The sequence below is a fragment of the Micromys minutus genome, assembly GCF_963924665.1.
Source record: "Micromys minutus genome assembly, chromosome: 29".
Lineage (NCBI taxonomy): Eukaryota > Metazoa > Chordata > Mammalia > Rodentia > Muridae > Micromys > Micromys minutus.
The window spans coordinates 23,512,910-23,525,139 of record NC_137964.1 but is presented as its reverse complement, the minus strand read 5'-3'; the positions used below and the strand labels follow the sequence as shown (position 1 = coordinate 23,525,139).

The window sequence follows — 12,230 nt, the reverse complement described above, 5'->3', positions numbered from 1 at the left end:
TCCCATGCAAAGTACTGGGCAGAGTAGGCATAGCCACCCACGCAGGGACATCTGGTGGGATTCTGCCTGAGCAGCAAGGCTTTCAGCCAGATCTTGGCTGGGGAGGAACAAGGTCCCACGCCACTCTGGAAGACAGCAGAAGTGGTGAGAACCACACCAGGTGAGGGGACCCATGGGAAATGCCACAAAGCAGACAGCGGGTGATCAGGGACATCAGCATGGACCCGAAGGCATCTCACATGGACCCCACAAAGCCAACAGAGGATTAAAGCACCTCTGACCACAGTGGGCTATGAACAGACCTATGGATAGCTCAGGGAAGGGACAAAAGGGTGGCCTAGTATTTCCAGCCCCTCGTTTAGTGCTGACAGGTTCCTGAGGTGGCTGTCCCAGCTTCTCAGGAAGAAGGCTGAGGCTGGAGGCTGGAGCCTACTCCCCTCCAGATACAGCAGAGCCTGGGCCCAGGCCAGGATGGATGGGTACAGCTCATACACAAGCCTCGTCCTACATTTTACTGTCATTTTGACACAACCTAGAGTCACCTACAAGAAGCAAGCTCTGGTGAAGATTGGCTTCTATTAGACTGGCCTGTGGCCATGTCTGTGAGAGACTGCCCTGACTAATGACTGGTGTGGGTGGGCCCAGCACACAGTGGGTGGCACCATTCCCTAGGCAGTTGAGCCCGAACAGTATAAGAACACTGGCTGAGCATGAGCCACTGTGACCCCGCAAGCAGCATTTCTCTTAGTTTTTGCTTCTGTTCCGGCTGAAGTTCTTGCCCTGGTTTCCCTCAGTGATGAACTGTGATCTAGGAAATCTAAGAAATAAACTCTTCCCTTCACAAGTTGATTTTGATGATACAGTGCTGTATCACAAAAGAGATCACACAATAAACGGTGAGGTACATGAACACACACTCACACAGCCCAGAACACACACTCACACAGCCCAGACAGCAGCTGGTTCCCGTGTGCAATACTCCTAGCAGGTAGCCTTGCCTCCTGCCACAGGGAGCACTCCCTGGGTTCCTAGCTGCTCACATGCACTCTCAGCAAGCCTCCAGCACTTTCCCTTGCTCTCTCATTCCCTCCACTATCAGTAATGTCACACACACACACACACACACACACACACACACATTTGGCCTGTTTGGCTTGCAACCACTCTGGTTCCTCTTCACAGGCACTCTGCTCAGAAGCGCACACATGACTCGAATGCATACTCCTCTCCATCCTGCCCCTCCCGTCCCCGGTGCACACTTGGCAAGCCATGTCTGCAAATCCACGGCTCCTCTCACCCAGTGCTCCCTAACAGCTCACACTCAGCAGACATACGGAGTGTAGGGTGCCCCCTCCTTCCCAGCTAATGTCTAGCCACGCCCCCTCCAGCCCAAAGGAAGTTCCAAGGGCCCCTCCCACCCCCTGGGGCTTAGAAGTCAGTTCCCAGCACAGCAGCTGGGGGCTTTCCAAGACACCTCTCCCAGGCCTCAGGCAGCTGTCCTCAAAGGAAGGCCCATTGGCAGAATCTCCAACTTGCCCCCCTCACACCATCCCTGCCCTCCCAGGAGTGAGACAGGCACCAGCTCCTCCTCTGAGAAGCCACAGGGCTTTCCCCCTGCCCAGCTCAGAAACAAAATAGCAGGAGGACAAGAGGCGGTGCTGGAGAACAATAGGCCACAGAAAGGAACTGAGCCCCTAACTCCTGTGGCCATAAGCACAGAAAGAGGTCAGACCTCAGACAGACACGGACACAGTCACACACACCCCACAGGGGCACCAGGACACACAGAACTGGGCCTGCAGTAAAGGGCTCATGACCCAAGAGCCAGTTAGCTGTGGAGGCGCTGGGCAGGAACTTCTTCTGCAGGGGCCTGGGAAGGGCGTGGCACAAGGAGGGGACAAGGAACACCAACCTCCTCTCACATTTAGGGGTTATGGTCATGCGGTGACAGGGCCAGCCTGCATACCCAGGATAGTCTCCTAACCTGAGGCAATGCCCTTCCAAGACGCTATCTAACCCCCTTCCACAGAAAGGGCTAAGCAGTCTGGATCTAAGTCATGAGCCTGCCACAGACACCCAGGAGCAAGGCCCAGCTCTGTGCTACTCAAGGATCCAACCATGCCAGGCCTATGCCTCCCAGCTCCTGTGCCCTGGACAGATGACAGAAACTGTCTACTGGTAACGATCCCAGGGGGCGCTCAGCACAAATGCTCATTACCTGCCAGCCTCTTTCTAGCCAGCAGCCATTTCTTCCATAGGACAGATGACCCTTGGTCCCCAGCTAAAACAAGTATGGATGGGCAGAGACGCTGGAACCCAATCACAAGCAATACACAGACCCTGCCCTGCAGCCCACACTCCAACCCAGACCACTGTTGCCCTGGTGTCTGGAGCAAGGCACTCAGCACCTAGTTCCCACTTAGGACCCTCCGCTTCCACACAGCCCCCAGCAGACAGCTGGAGAAGTGACATTGCTCACGGGGCCTATCTTCCCCTACATGAATCCCCCAGCTCTATAGCTGAGAGACTCAATTGCAGAGACACCAAGAGAGGCAATATCCTAGAGAAGCCCTCAACATGCACATGTTACACACGCCATGCCACGCCCCATCCCAACCCCGAGCCTACCCTATCTATATGAACAGCTATTTGAGGACTTGGACCACCACACACCCCAGATGTCCAAAGCTGGGGTGGCCAGATCCCCAAGGCTCTGTGGGACCTGGGGAATTCCCCCACCCTCCCAGGATAGCCCGGCTGGGCACATCTTTCTACACCAGGTAAACAGGAAGCCTACCCTGTCCCCCAGGGGCCTGTGTCACTGTGGGAGCCAGCAGCTGAGACAGCCTAGCAAAGGCGGCTGCTCCACCCGCCCTTCCATTTAGAAGCCACGGGGATATTTTACTTTCCTTCTCAAGTGACAGCTGAGACGCCCGCCCTCAGCAGCTCTCCTTGAAGCTGCAGAGAAGCAATCACAGGGAGGCCACCAAGGTCTCAGCTCCAGCAGCTCGGCTGCCACGGCCACGGCAGGAGGCGGATGGCAGCAGCCTCACCCCTGTAAGCCCTCCCAGGAGCAGGGCAGGGGCTGTGAAACCAAGGCCAAGAGGGGCTGGCAGCATGGGGGTGGGATGGGGTGGGGGGGACACCACATGACAGGGCCTTAGTGACAGAGGAAACACAAGAGAGGAGAGAAATAAGCAGAGCTGCCCACTATCACGAGAACACATGGCCCCCCAAGCACACCTGCCTGGCTCCAGGAAGCATCCAGCCTCTTCAGTCTGGGTATAATGATGGGGACAGAGAAGGAGGGCTGACACCATTGAACAACACCCAGAGCTACCATGTGGGCTTTGTACCAGCTATTGTAATGTCTACTCAACCCTGAGAGAAAGGTGCCATCCAGCCTTCCTGACCCCACCTCACGAATAGATAAAACCCCCAGCCCCAGAAACCACAGGGACAGGGAGAACTGAGGGAAGGAGGGAAAGGGGGGGAGGACGTGTCCTCCATCCTCACTCAGGACTTGGCAGCCTGGCCTTCTGCCTATGCTACCCACCCTCCACCCACTCACGTGGCTCAGGAACCAAGCTTCTCAGACGAGTCATCTAGCTTCTCACCCAGGGCGGGATGGGGGGAGGGGACCATCTACAAAAGGCAGAACCAGAGGGAGCAATTAGAGGCTGAGGCCAGGAAGAAGCCGCATCGACCGCCTTCCCAGGGAAGGGGCCTCTCTGTGGTCAGAGGCAGGCTGGCTCACAGCCAAGCACAGGCCAGACCAGGACAAACCAGGCCAGGAGCCCACAGAGGCCCAGGCAACCCGAGATGCCATCTGCTATCCACCTGGCCATCAGCAGTCACCCACATGGGCCCAGCCCCATGCAAACCTTCACTCCCAACAAGTGCCATTCTGGTATTGTTACTATTATTATTATTATTGGTTTGGGGGTTCTTTTTTCTGGGGGGGAGCATTTAGAGGTAGGACCTAGGCTCCAAGGCATGTCAAAGCAAGCACCCCACCCTAAGCTACACCATCCCCAGCACATTTTCCCACTTTCCACAGGGGGTGGGGAAATACAGGAAAGGGGGTCAAGGCCCCACAGAGAGGACTTAACCTTCCCAGCTGTCTCCATGTATTCTTGGCCTGGGGAACAAGTGGGGCAGAGATCAGTAGAGCAGATTGGGGTGGGGGTGGCGTGCTGCCCTTGGGGCCCATCTGCAGAGAGGACATAGCTTGGCTGCCTCACTGGCCTCCTGTGTAGAGCTGGGTAGGAAAACCCCCAACAATCCCTACCAAGCTTGTTCTAGGAGGGCTCAACCCGGAGCCTGGGGAAAGTTAGGCTTGCTTCAGAGGGTCCCAGCCTCAGCCCATTGAGCAGGAACAGGCCACCAGAGGCTGCATGTGCAGGGCCAGGGGCTACAGCAGAGATCAGGGCCACGATCGATCTCCAGAATGCAATTAATTGCCTGGGTCAAGAGGCGGATTAAAGAGATCTGTCACCCGGGGCTCAGGGGACAGTCAAGAGTCTCACAGCCCGAGACAGAAGAGGCAGCTGGCATTGAAGGTGTCATGTGGGAAGCAGACCCTTCTTCCTACATCCCATTCACAAAGCCCCTGTGAGCGCTGACACTGCCTGCCACGTCTGTCTACCCCACAGTGCCCAGTGGATATCCAGGAGGCTCTTCCATACCCCTGTAACGAGGTTCCGCCCTCAGAACCTGGCTTGTCACACTCTGCCCTGTGCCCCGCTGCAAGCTGGGGCTACCCTGAGTCACCTCAAATGTGTCCGGTCTACAAAATGGGGTGACATCTCAGCACCCCTCTACCCCACACCACAGCTGTGTATTCTAAGATGTTGATCCCGGGCTCCCTCTTGGTCTGATCATACAATTAGGGAAAACTGAGGCTGGAAGCCAAGGTAGGGGAGACACTATTCCTAGAGGCCCTTTCAGTCTAGCTCAGTATGTTTTTGGAAGACAAGGTCACATGGGGTAAGGGGAGAGAGACCCAGCACTCACACTCCAGGAATGACGGGAACAGATGCACAACCTGGTCCAGTTGGGGTGAGGCTCCCAGCCCCACTGGGAGGCTGTGTACCAGGTCCAAGGGAGTCCAGATTACAGACACACAAGCAAGGGGGCCTGCCCATCACCCAGGACAGCACTCAGCAGGAAGACTCCAGAGCCTTACAATCCGGGACCAATTCTTAATCTTAAAATAGGGCAAGGCCCAAATTCAAATTCTACCACTACTAGCTACGGCTGTCCGGCTGCGGTCTCTCATCTGACAGTGCCACTAAACCACAAGGCTCCAAGGGGCCGAGCCAGCCAAGTAGATCAATAAAGAAAACTGGAGGTTACTGCACTTGTCACCAAGGCTGATGACTCGAGTTCAATCCCTGGGACCCACATAGCTTTAGAAGGAGAACCGAGTCCTGCAAGTTGTCCTCTGACTTCCATATATGCAACATAGTATAGGTGCATGAGCCACTCCCCCAACAGATAGTAATTTAATGAATGAATGAATGAACGAACAAACAAATGTAATTTCCAAAATATCTGTCTATGGGTGTTTTGCCTGCTTGCTTATATGTCTGTGCACCACTATGTGTGACAAAAATCTGAGAAACCAGAGAGGGTATCAGATCCTCTCCAATTGGTGTTACGGATGGCTGAAAGCCACTCACTATGTGGGTGCTGGGATTTGAATCTGAGTCCTTTACAAGAGCAACAAATGCTCTGAACTACTGAGTATCTCTCTCTCTCTCTCTCTCTCTCTCTCTCTCTCTCTCTCTCTCTCTGGCCCCCAAAATAAATGATCACTTAAAAATAAAAAAAATAAAAAATAAAACAAAATTAAACATCATTGGTTTTTTACACATATTTATTGAGACAAATTGCATGGACCAGTCATTACAAGTAAACAATTCAAGGGTGTTTGGCACATCCCACTCTGGGCAACCATTGCTATGTAGTTCCAGAACATTCTGCAACCCTAAAGTGACCCTGTCCACACTGAAGTCTCTTGAGTACCCTCCCCACTGCTCCTGTTCTCCACGGACCCATCTTTAATGGATCCTCAGCTCACACAGGCCCCGGAGCTTTCGGGTGTTCCCACTTCCATTCCAGGTCACTCTGTGTCGTGTTCCTAGGGGTAGAGGACTTGCTATTTCGTTTTGTGGCTGAGTAATATTTGGCTGTGCTGACAGGTCGGTGACACCCTTTGTTTTTGTTTTTTACGATTTATTTATGTTCAATTTACTTATATGAGTGTTTTTGCCTATAAGAATGTAAGTACATCACATGCATACAGTGCCCACAGGTCAGAAGAAGGCATGGGATCCCCTGGAACCCAAGTTGGAGGTGACTGTGAACTGCCATGTGGGTGTTGGGAACCAAGCCTGGGTCCTCTGAAGAGCAGCTGGTGCTTTCGACTGCTGAGCCACCTTTCCGGTCACGTAAGTATGTTTTTAAATGAAAAAAAAAGAAATGTGCTTTAAGAAGATGGCTCAGTGGGCAAAGCGCTTACTTCTGAAGTGTGCGAACCTGAATCTGGATTCCCACTCCATGAGGTCAGGTGCGTGGGCTTGTACCTATAGTCTCACCGATGGGGATATGGGAGGTAGAAACATCTGAGACTCCCCGGATGGCCAGCCTAGCCTACTTCAGATAGTCCAGGTCCCAGTGAGAAACTGCCCTCACAGAATATCAGAAACACCTGAGCAAGGACACTGAAGTTGTCCTCTGACCTCTACACTTGAACATGGGCACTTCACTCACAAAAGAAACAGCGTGGCCAAGTGTAAAACTCTATACATTCTCTGAAAGTCATTTTGGAGAATTATGGGCTACATAAGTCCTCCCTTAAGAACAAATTGGTAAAATAAAGCAAGCCTAATACTTCTGCCAGTGGGAAGAGCCAGCCAACGGGTGGGCGTGGTCTGTGGGAGCCTCCGGCCCCGCCCTGTTTTAAGTAGATAACTCCCCCACAAAACCACCTAGGGCCTCCTGAAAAGGCCCTGCACTGGGCTGAGGAGGCCTGACTGGCTTGCCTGTCTCTAGGGAAAGGTGGGTGGGACAGCATTCGGGAAAGCTTTTTAAATGTGGCAAGAAATGGGGACACCACCAGTGAGACAGCATCTCTGGCAGGACTGTTCCAGGCCAGGAGACCCTGGGCTGGGTTCTAGTTTAAGGCCTAGCCTGGGCAGTGACTGAGATGGAAAAGGATTCTCCACCCACAGTGAATGTAGCGTGGCTGTGGTCTCAACCTACCGTGGTGGTATCACCACTCTTGTTACCCCGAGAGCCACAGCAGTGAAGTCTCCATGGCAACACCCCTACCCTAGACATTCTAGAAACTGGTAGAAATGAGGATAAGCTTTGTCTATGAGAGTGCCACGCCATCCAAGTTCCCACCCCCAAGCTTTGAATGACCTGGCCATTAAAGTCATCCTGCAGAGCAGTCTCTGAAGTCATAGGCCCTTTACACCAAAGCACACAGCTTCCCTTCCCTGGACTCTGTGCCCAGACACCTCCTGTCTAGGGCTGGGCTGCTGGATACACTGGGCAGGTCCGCTAACCTCCCTGGACCTCTGGACTTCATTCAAAATGTGACAACCGAGTACATAGGTAGATGTGACATAGGCTTCCCTAGCTGGGCGTGGCTGCAGCCTTGGTCCACAGTGTAAAGCCCCAGACGCTGGCAAGGAAGCCCCAGGCCCCTAGCAGGGCAAGCAGTAGGGAGGATAAAATCCTGCACTTCCTCCGCAGGCCAGGTGGCTCATGGCCTACCCAGCTTTTATCTCAAAGGAGATAAGCTGCCGGCTCAAGTGGCTCAAGTTCGAGTTCTTGATCAAATGAACTCACTTAATCCCTGTAGGGATCTGTGCTGAGAGGCTCCCAGGGCCTGCAGAGAAGGGCTGCTGGTGCCTGCTGGTACAGAGGGGCCAAACGCCATGAGCTCCACATCCTGGGCAAGGCCACTCACCTGAATCCCAAAGCAGCCCAGGGCCCTTCTCTCGATAGGGATACTGGGGACCAGGGTGGGGGACAGGGCAAACCCAGGATAACTGCTCCTTACTGCCCCCCCACCAGAATAACCCATGCCTCCCACTCTGAAATGCCAAGACAAAGGTAGCAGGGAGAGAGGGCATCTGCAGTGCCTGGCACACACTGAAAGCATTTCAGGGACAGAACCAACAAACAGATGTGGGCAGACTCAGCTGCATGTGGCTTCCCTGCCCTCAAAGATATATGGGAGGAGCGTGCCCCGTGGACACTGGGCAAAGTCTGTAGGCATTTCTGGCTGTCATGGGGCAGAGGAGGGCAGAACAGGGGCTGCTCAGGCACTGGAGGGCAGAATTAAATACTCATATGAAGGACGCAAAATGCCCATCCCAGGAATGTGAGCAGTGCCTAGCCTTGGCTAACCTAGGCTACATGAGACACTCAAAACATTAAGGAAAAGGAGGTGCGATAGGAAGTCCCCTTCCTGTCCCCCTAGGAAGCTGGACATGCTCAGATGATCTGTTTCTAAGTTCCCTGCCTACAGGAAACATTCTCAGAAGCAAGGCAACCCTGAGTCAGACAGCTGCCAAGGTTCGAGCCCTGCCTGATGAAGGTGTGTGTGCCTTGGCAGAGTGGCCTCCTCCACAGAGGCAGGCACCTTCGGGGAAGGCCCCACACCTCTTTCTCTTTGCTCCCCAGCACATGCTGGGAAGGTTTAGCAGCCTCTTCCCATTGTGATCCATCAATCACAAGAAACACCCTCTGTAACACAAGCTACTCAAGAAATTACACCAACCCACAAGACATGGGTCTTGACGCAGGCCTAAAGATGATGATGACATTTTACACATATATCCAGTGGCTTGCTTCTAAATCCTTCTAGTTCCACAAACAAGCCTAGAAGAGGAACACAGCCTCATCCTGTTTTACACATAGGGAAACTGAGGCGGTGTGATTAAACACACCAAGGATATATGGATGGCAGCAGGAAAGAGGCTTCCAGGATTCCCAGAGTGCCCCTGGGGTCTAAGGCCTATCTTCCTAAGTAGGAGAAACTCATAAAGCTCTCACTGTTCACCCACCACTGACCTACAAACCAGCAGGGCTGCATGGCTCACTGTGACAGCAGGCTGCAGCGTGCCTCCTGCAGAATAAGGAGACCTGTGACCTGGGCCAGGAGGACATGATGGGGACCAGCCCAGCAAGGAAACACACAACACATGGGCCTGAGGAAGTAGGAAGATGTCAGCGGGAAAAGCAGGCACCCAAGTCAGGCAGCACAGGGCTGGCCTGCAGTGAAGGAACCTTGCCTCCTGATCCAGACTGGCAGACACAACCCACTTCTGCCCTGCAGCCTCTGCACCCAACACACACACACACACACACATGCATGCACGCAAGACATGACACTTGCATGGAAGGATCTCATTTAATTTAATTGCTGCTCCAGTTGCTGGCGACGGGCCCAGAGGCCTTGGGACAGGAGCCGGCAATTTCCGCCTTTCTCTGCAGCTGGGGAGCTGGCCTCTGGGCACTGCCTGCAGCAGAGAACCCAGGGCACCTGCCCCTTGGAGACAAGGCCATGGCTGGGGGAGCACATCCTGGTCTGTCATGGGATAAGCTAGGGTCACACTGTTCCCTGGCCATCCACTGGGAACAGTTACACACTAGCTTTGAGGGAATTAGAAACAAAGAGAGGACATGGGACCACAGACCTTCCTGCCTCCTCCAGCCTCCCCCCAGGTTCCTCCAGCCTCCCTGGCCTCCTCCAGCCTCCCTAGCCTCACCAGCCTCCTTCCCAACGGAGTCCCTAGCAAGATGTGGTTCTCTCCTGTTGTTCCACATCCTGCTCCCCAGATCCCAGGACATAATGACCACTGATGTCCTGGGTCTGGGACAATCACCATCTATGTGACTGTGTCCCCAGCTCTAGGTGAGCACTGGCTCAGCACAAGCTTCTTCTTTGGTTATAACAAGTGACATGAGGAGCCAACAGTCAAAAGCATCTCCACCCTCCATTGGACAGTGAGAAACACAGTAGCAGAGCGAGAGGAAGACACTGCGTAGCTGGGCTGGACCTCCCTGTGGCCAGGGACATAGAACATTGCTCCTCACCTCCTCCAGCCCTGGTCTCTAACCTCTGTCACGAAGACCCTATGCACACATTAGTGAGATTCCCCCCAACAGTCACCTGGTTCCAGCTGACTCTCACTCTAAATCCCATCTCCAGCCTTGGCTCCCCTTTGTCCTTTGTCAAAATATACAGCATCATTTGGGGGCTGTTGTTCTGATTAAATAAGCACCTTGGAGCCTCAGAGGAACTCCCAGGGCCACACCCATGGACTCCAAACTCTAGCATCTAATTTTGGGGTCCAAGTAACTCAACCTCTCCGTTCCCACAAGGCACACAGGGCATGCCCAGACCTGTCTCCCATATGACGTATCTCCATCCCCAGGCACACGGCCTAGCCTTTTATGAAAATGTGATTCAGGTAGAGACCATCACTGGAGACCTCCCCCTAGGTTAAACAAATTAACCAGCAATCAGCATTCTGGAGTACTAACTCTTTTGGAGATTTGGGGGTTTGTTTTTTGGCCAAGTCACAAGACTGGCCAGGGGCACAGGAAGTTCCTCCATAAGGAGCCTTGTACTACTACTACTACTACTACTACTACTACTACTACTACTACTACTACTACTACTACCATCATCATCATCATCATCATCATCATCATCATCATCATCCTCCTCCCCCTCCTCCTCCGCCGTGCACCCCCATATGCACAGCCGAGGCCAACAACAATAGAGCCTGTATATTCTGTGACATCTCCAGGTGTCACCAGGCCAGGTCATGAAAAGAAGGCTGAGGAGCGTGTAGGCCTTCCAGAACAAGTGACAGACAGCACCAAGGACTGGAGAAGCTGTTCGCCAGGGGAGGTAGAGTCTCACAGCCACCAGAGAAACAGGATCCCTATGGCAGTATCAAAGGGACGGAATGACAACCAGTCAGGCTGACCCAGAGCCCCATAAAACACTCCTGCTTCAAAGGCCTTTCTGTCACCTTCTGGCCAGAAAAATAGAGGAAGTGCTGGCCCTCTGGTGCCCAAGACCCTCCCAAAGCAGTAACTTATCAGCTTCTCCTGCCCCAGACCAACAATGTCCCCACCCATGCCAGCTCCTCTCCTGGCCATACAGATCTCAGTGTCACCCAAACCCTTTGTACTCTTTCAGAACCCAGAAGGACTCAGATGCCCAGACAAGGGACTCAAGGCACAGAGAGGGCAGCACAAACCTGAAGGTCACACAGCAAACCTGCAGTACAATCCCTGCCTTGGTATTCCCACAAAGCTGTGACAAGGACAATAGCGGAATCCAGGTGCCAGGGACATGGTGGGGCTGGGGGTGGGGGGATACAATGGGGGAATGCAGCTTCCTGTCAATGCTGCAGCTGCTATTTATAACTGGCAAGGAGAAGCCAAGATAGCAGGGTCAACCCCCCACTCTGCAGTGCCAGCCAAAGCTGTGGATGGAGCCTTGGAGGGTGGCCCTGAGGAACAAGCTACAGTGACAAGAGGCATATGAGGGCAGGGACTCTTTCCAACCAGTCCAAGGTAAGGACCTCAAGGACAGACAAGTTCCTGCCCAAGCCACCTGCCACCCAGAATGGGACAGAACAGTAAAACTACTATGTGCCTCAATTTCCCTATCTGAAAAATGAGGAACTGGGCACTCTGGTGACCAAGGCTTAGAAGAGTCACAGGAAGGTTGTAACACCCCCAACCAGCTCTGGCACTAGGGCAGAGTGAGTCTCTGGCACAGGACACCCACAGCTGTCACACCAGTGTCCACACCTGTTCCCAAGGGCCAGGGCAAGGATGCAAGGACAACATCCACCCACACACATGCCACACTGTTAAAGGTAGCTAGCTGCCTGCTTGACAGAGCCAGACTCTGAGGCTCACTGGTACCTAGGCCTGCTCCCCACCTGCCCAGAGCAGTCACAGCCTCAAAGAGTGTGCCTGGACTCGGGCATTGCAATCCAGACAAAGGTACCACACACGAGGACAGACGGAAGATTCAGATCCCTGGCAGTGCCCTGTACCCACCACATATCCCCACCATTCAAGAACCTGACGTGTAGCAAGCAGGGTGACAGACTGCAGCGAGACAACCTCATACATCGGAGGACGGCACAAAGGCCTAGCACATGACACCTTCACCCAGC

The 12,230-nt window shown here is 53.7% G+C and overlaps 1 protein-coding gene across 35 annotated transcripts in view; it reads right to left on the bottom strand.

Annotated features, from left to right (window-relative positions):
* Positions 1–12,230, bottom strand: part of NCOR2 (nuclear receptor corepressor 2) — a 156,034-nt gene that overhangs the window by 132,827 nt on the left and 10,977 nt on the right. The window contains exon 2 of one of the 35 annotated variants that reach the window (XM_080940899.1): positions 3,572–3,645. The exons of the other annotated variants lie outside the window; for them this stretch is intronic. The gene's annotated coding sequence lies outside the window, so the exon portion shown is untranslated. The remainder of the gene's footprint in view (positions 1–3,571; positions 3,646–12,230) is intronic. 35 annotated transcript variants of the gene reach the window in all.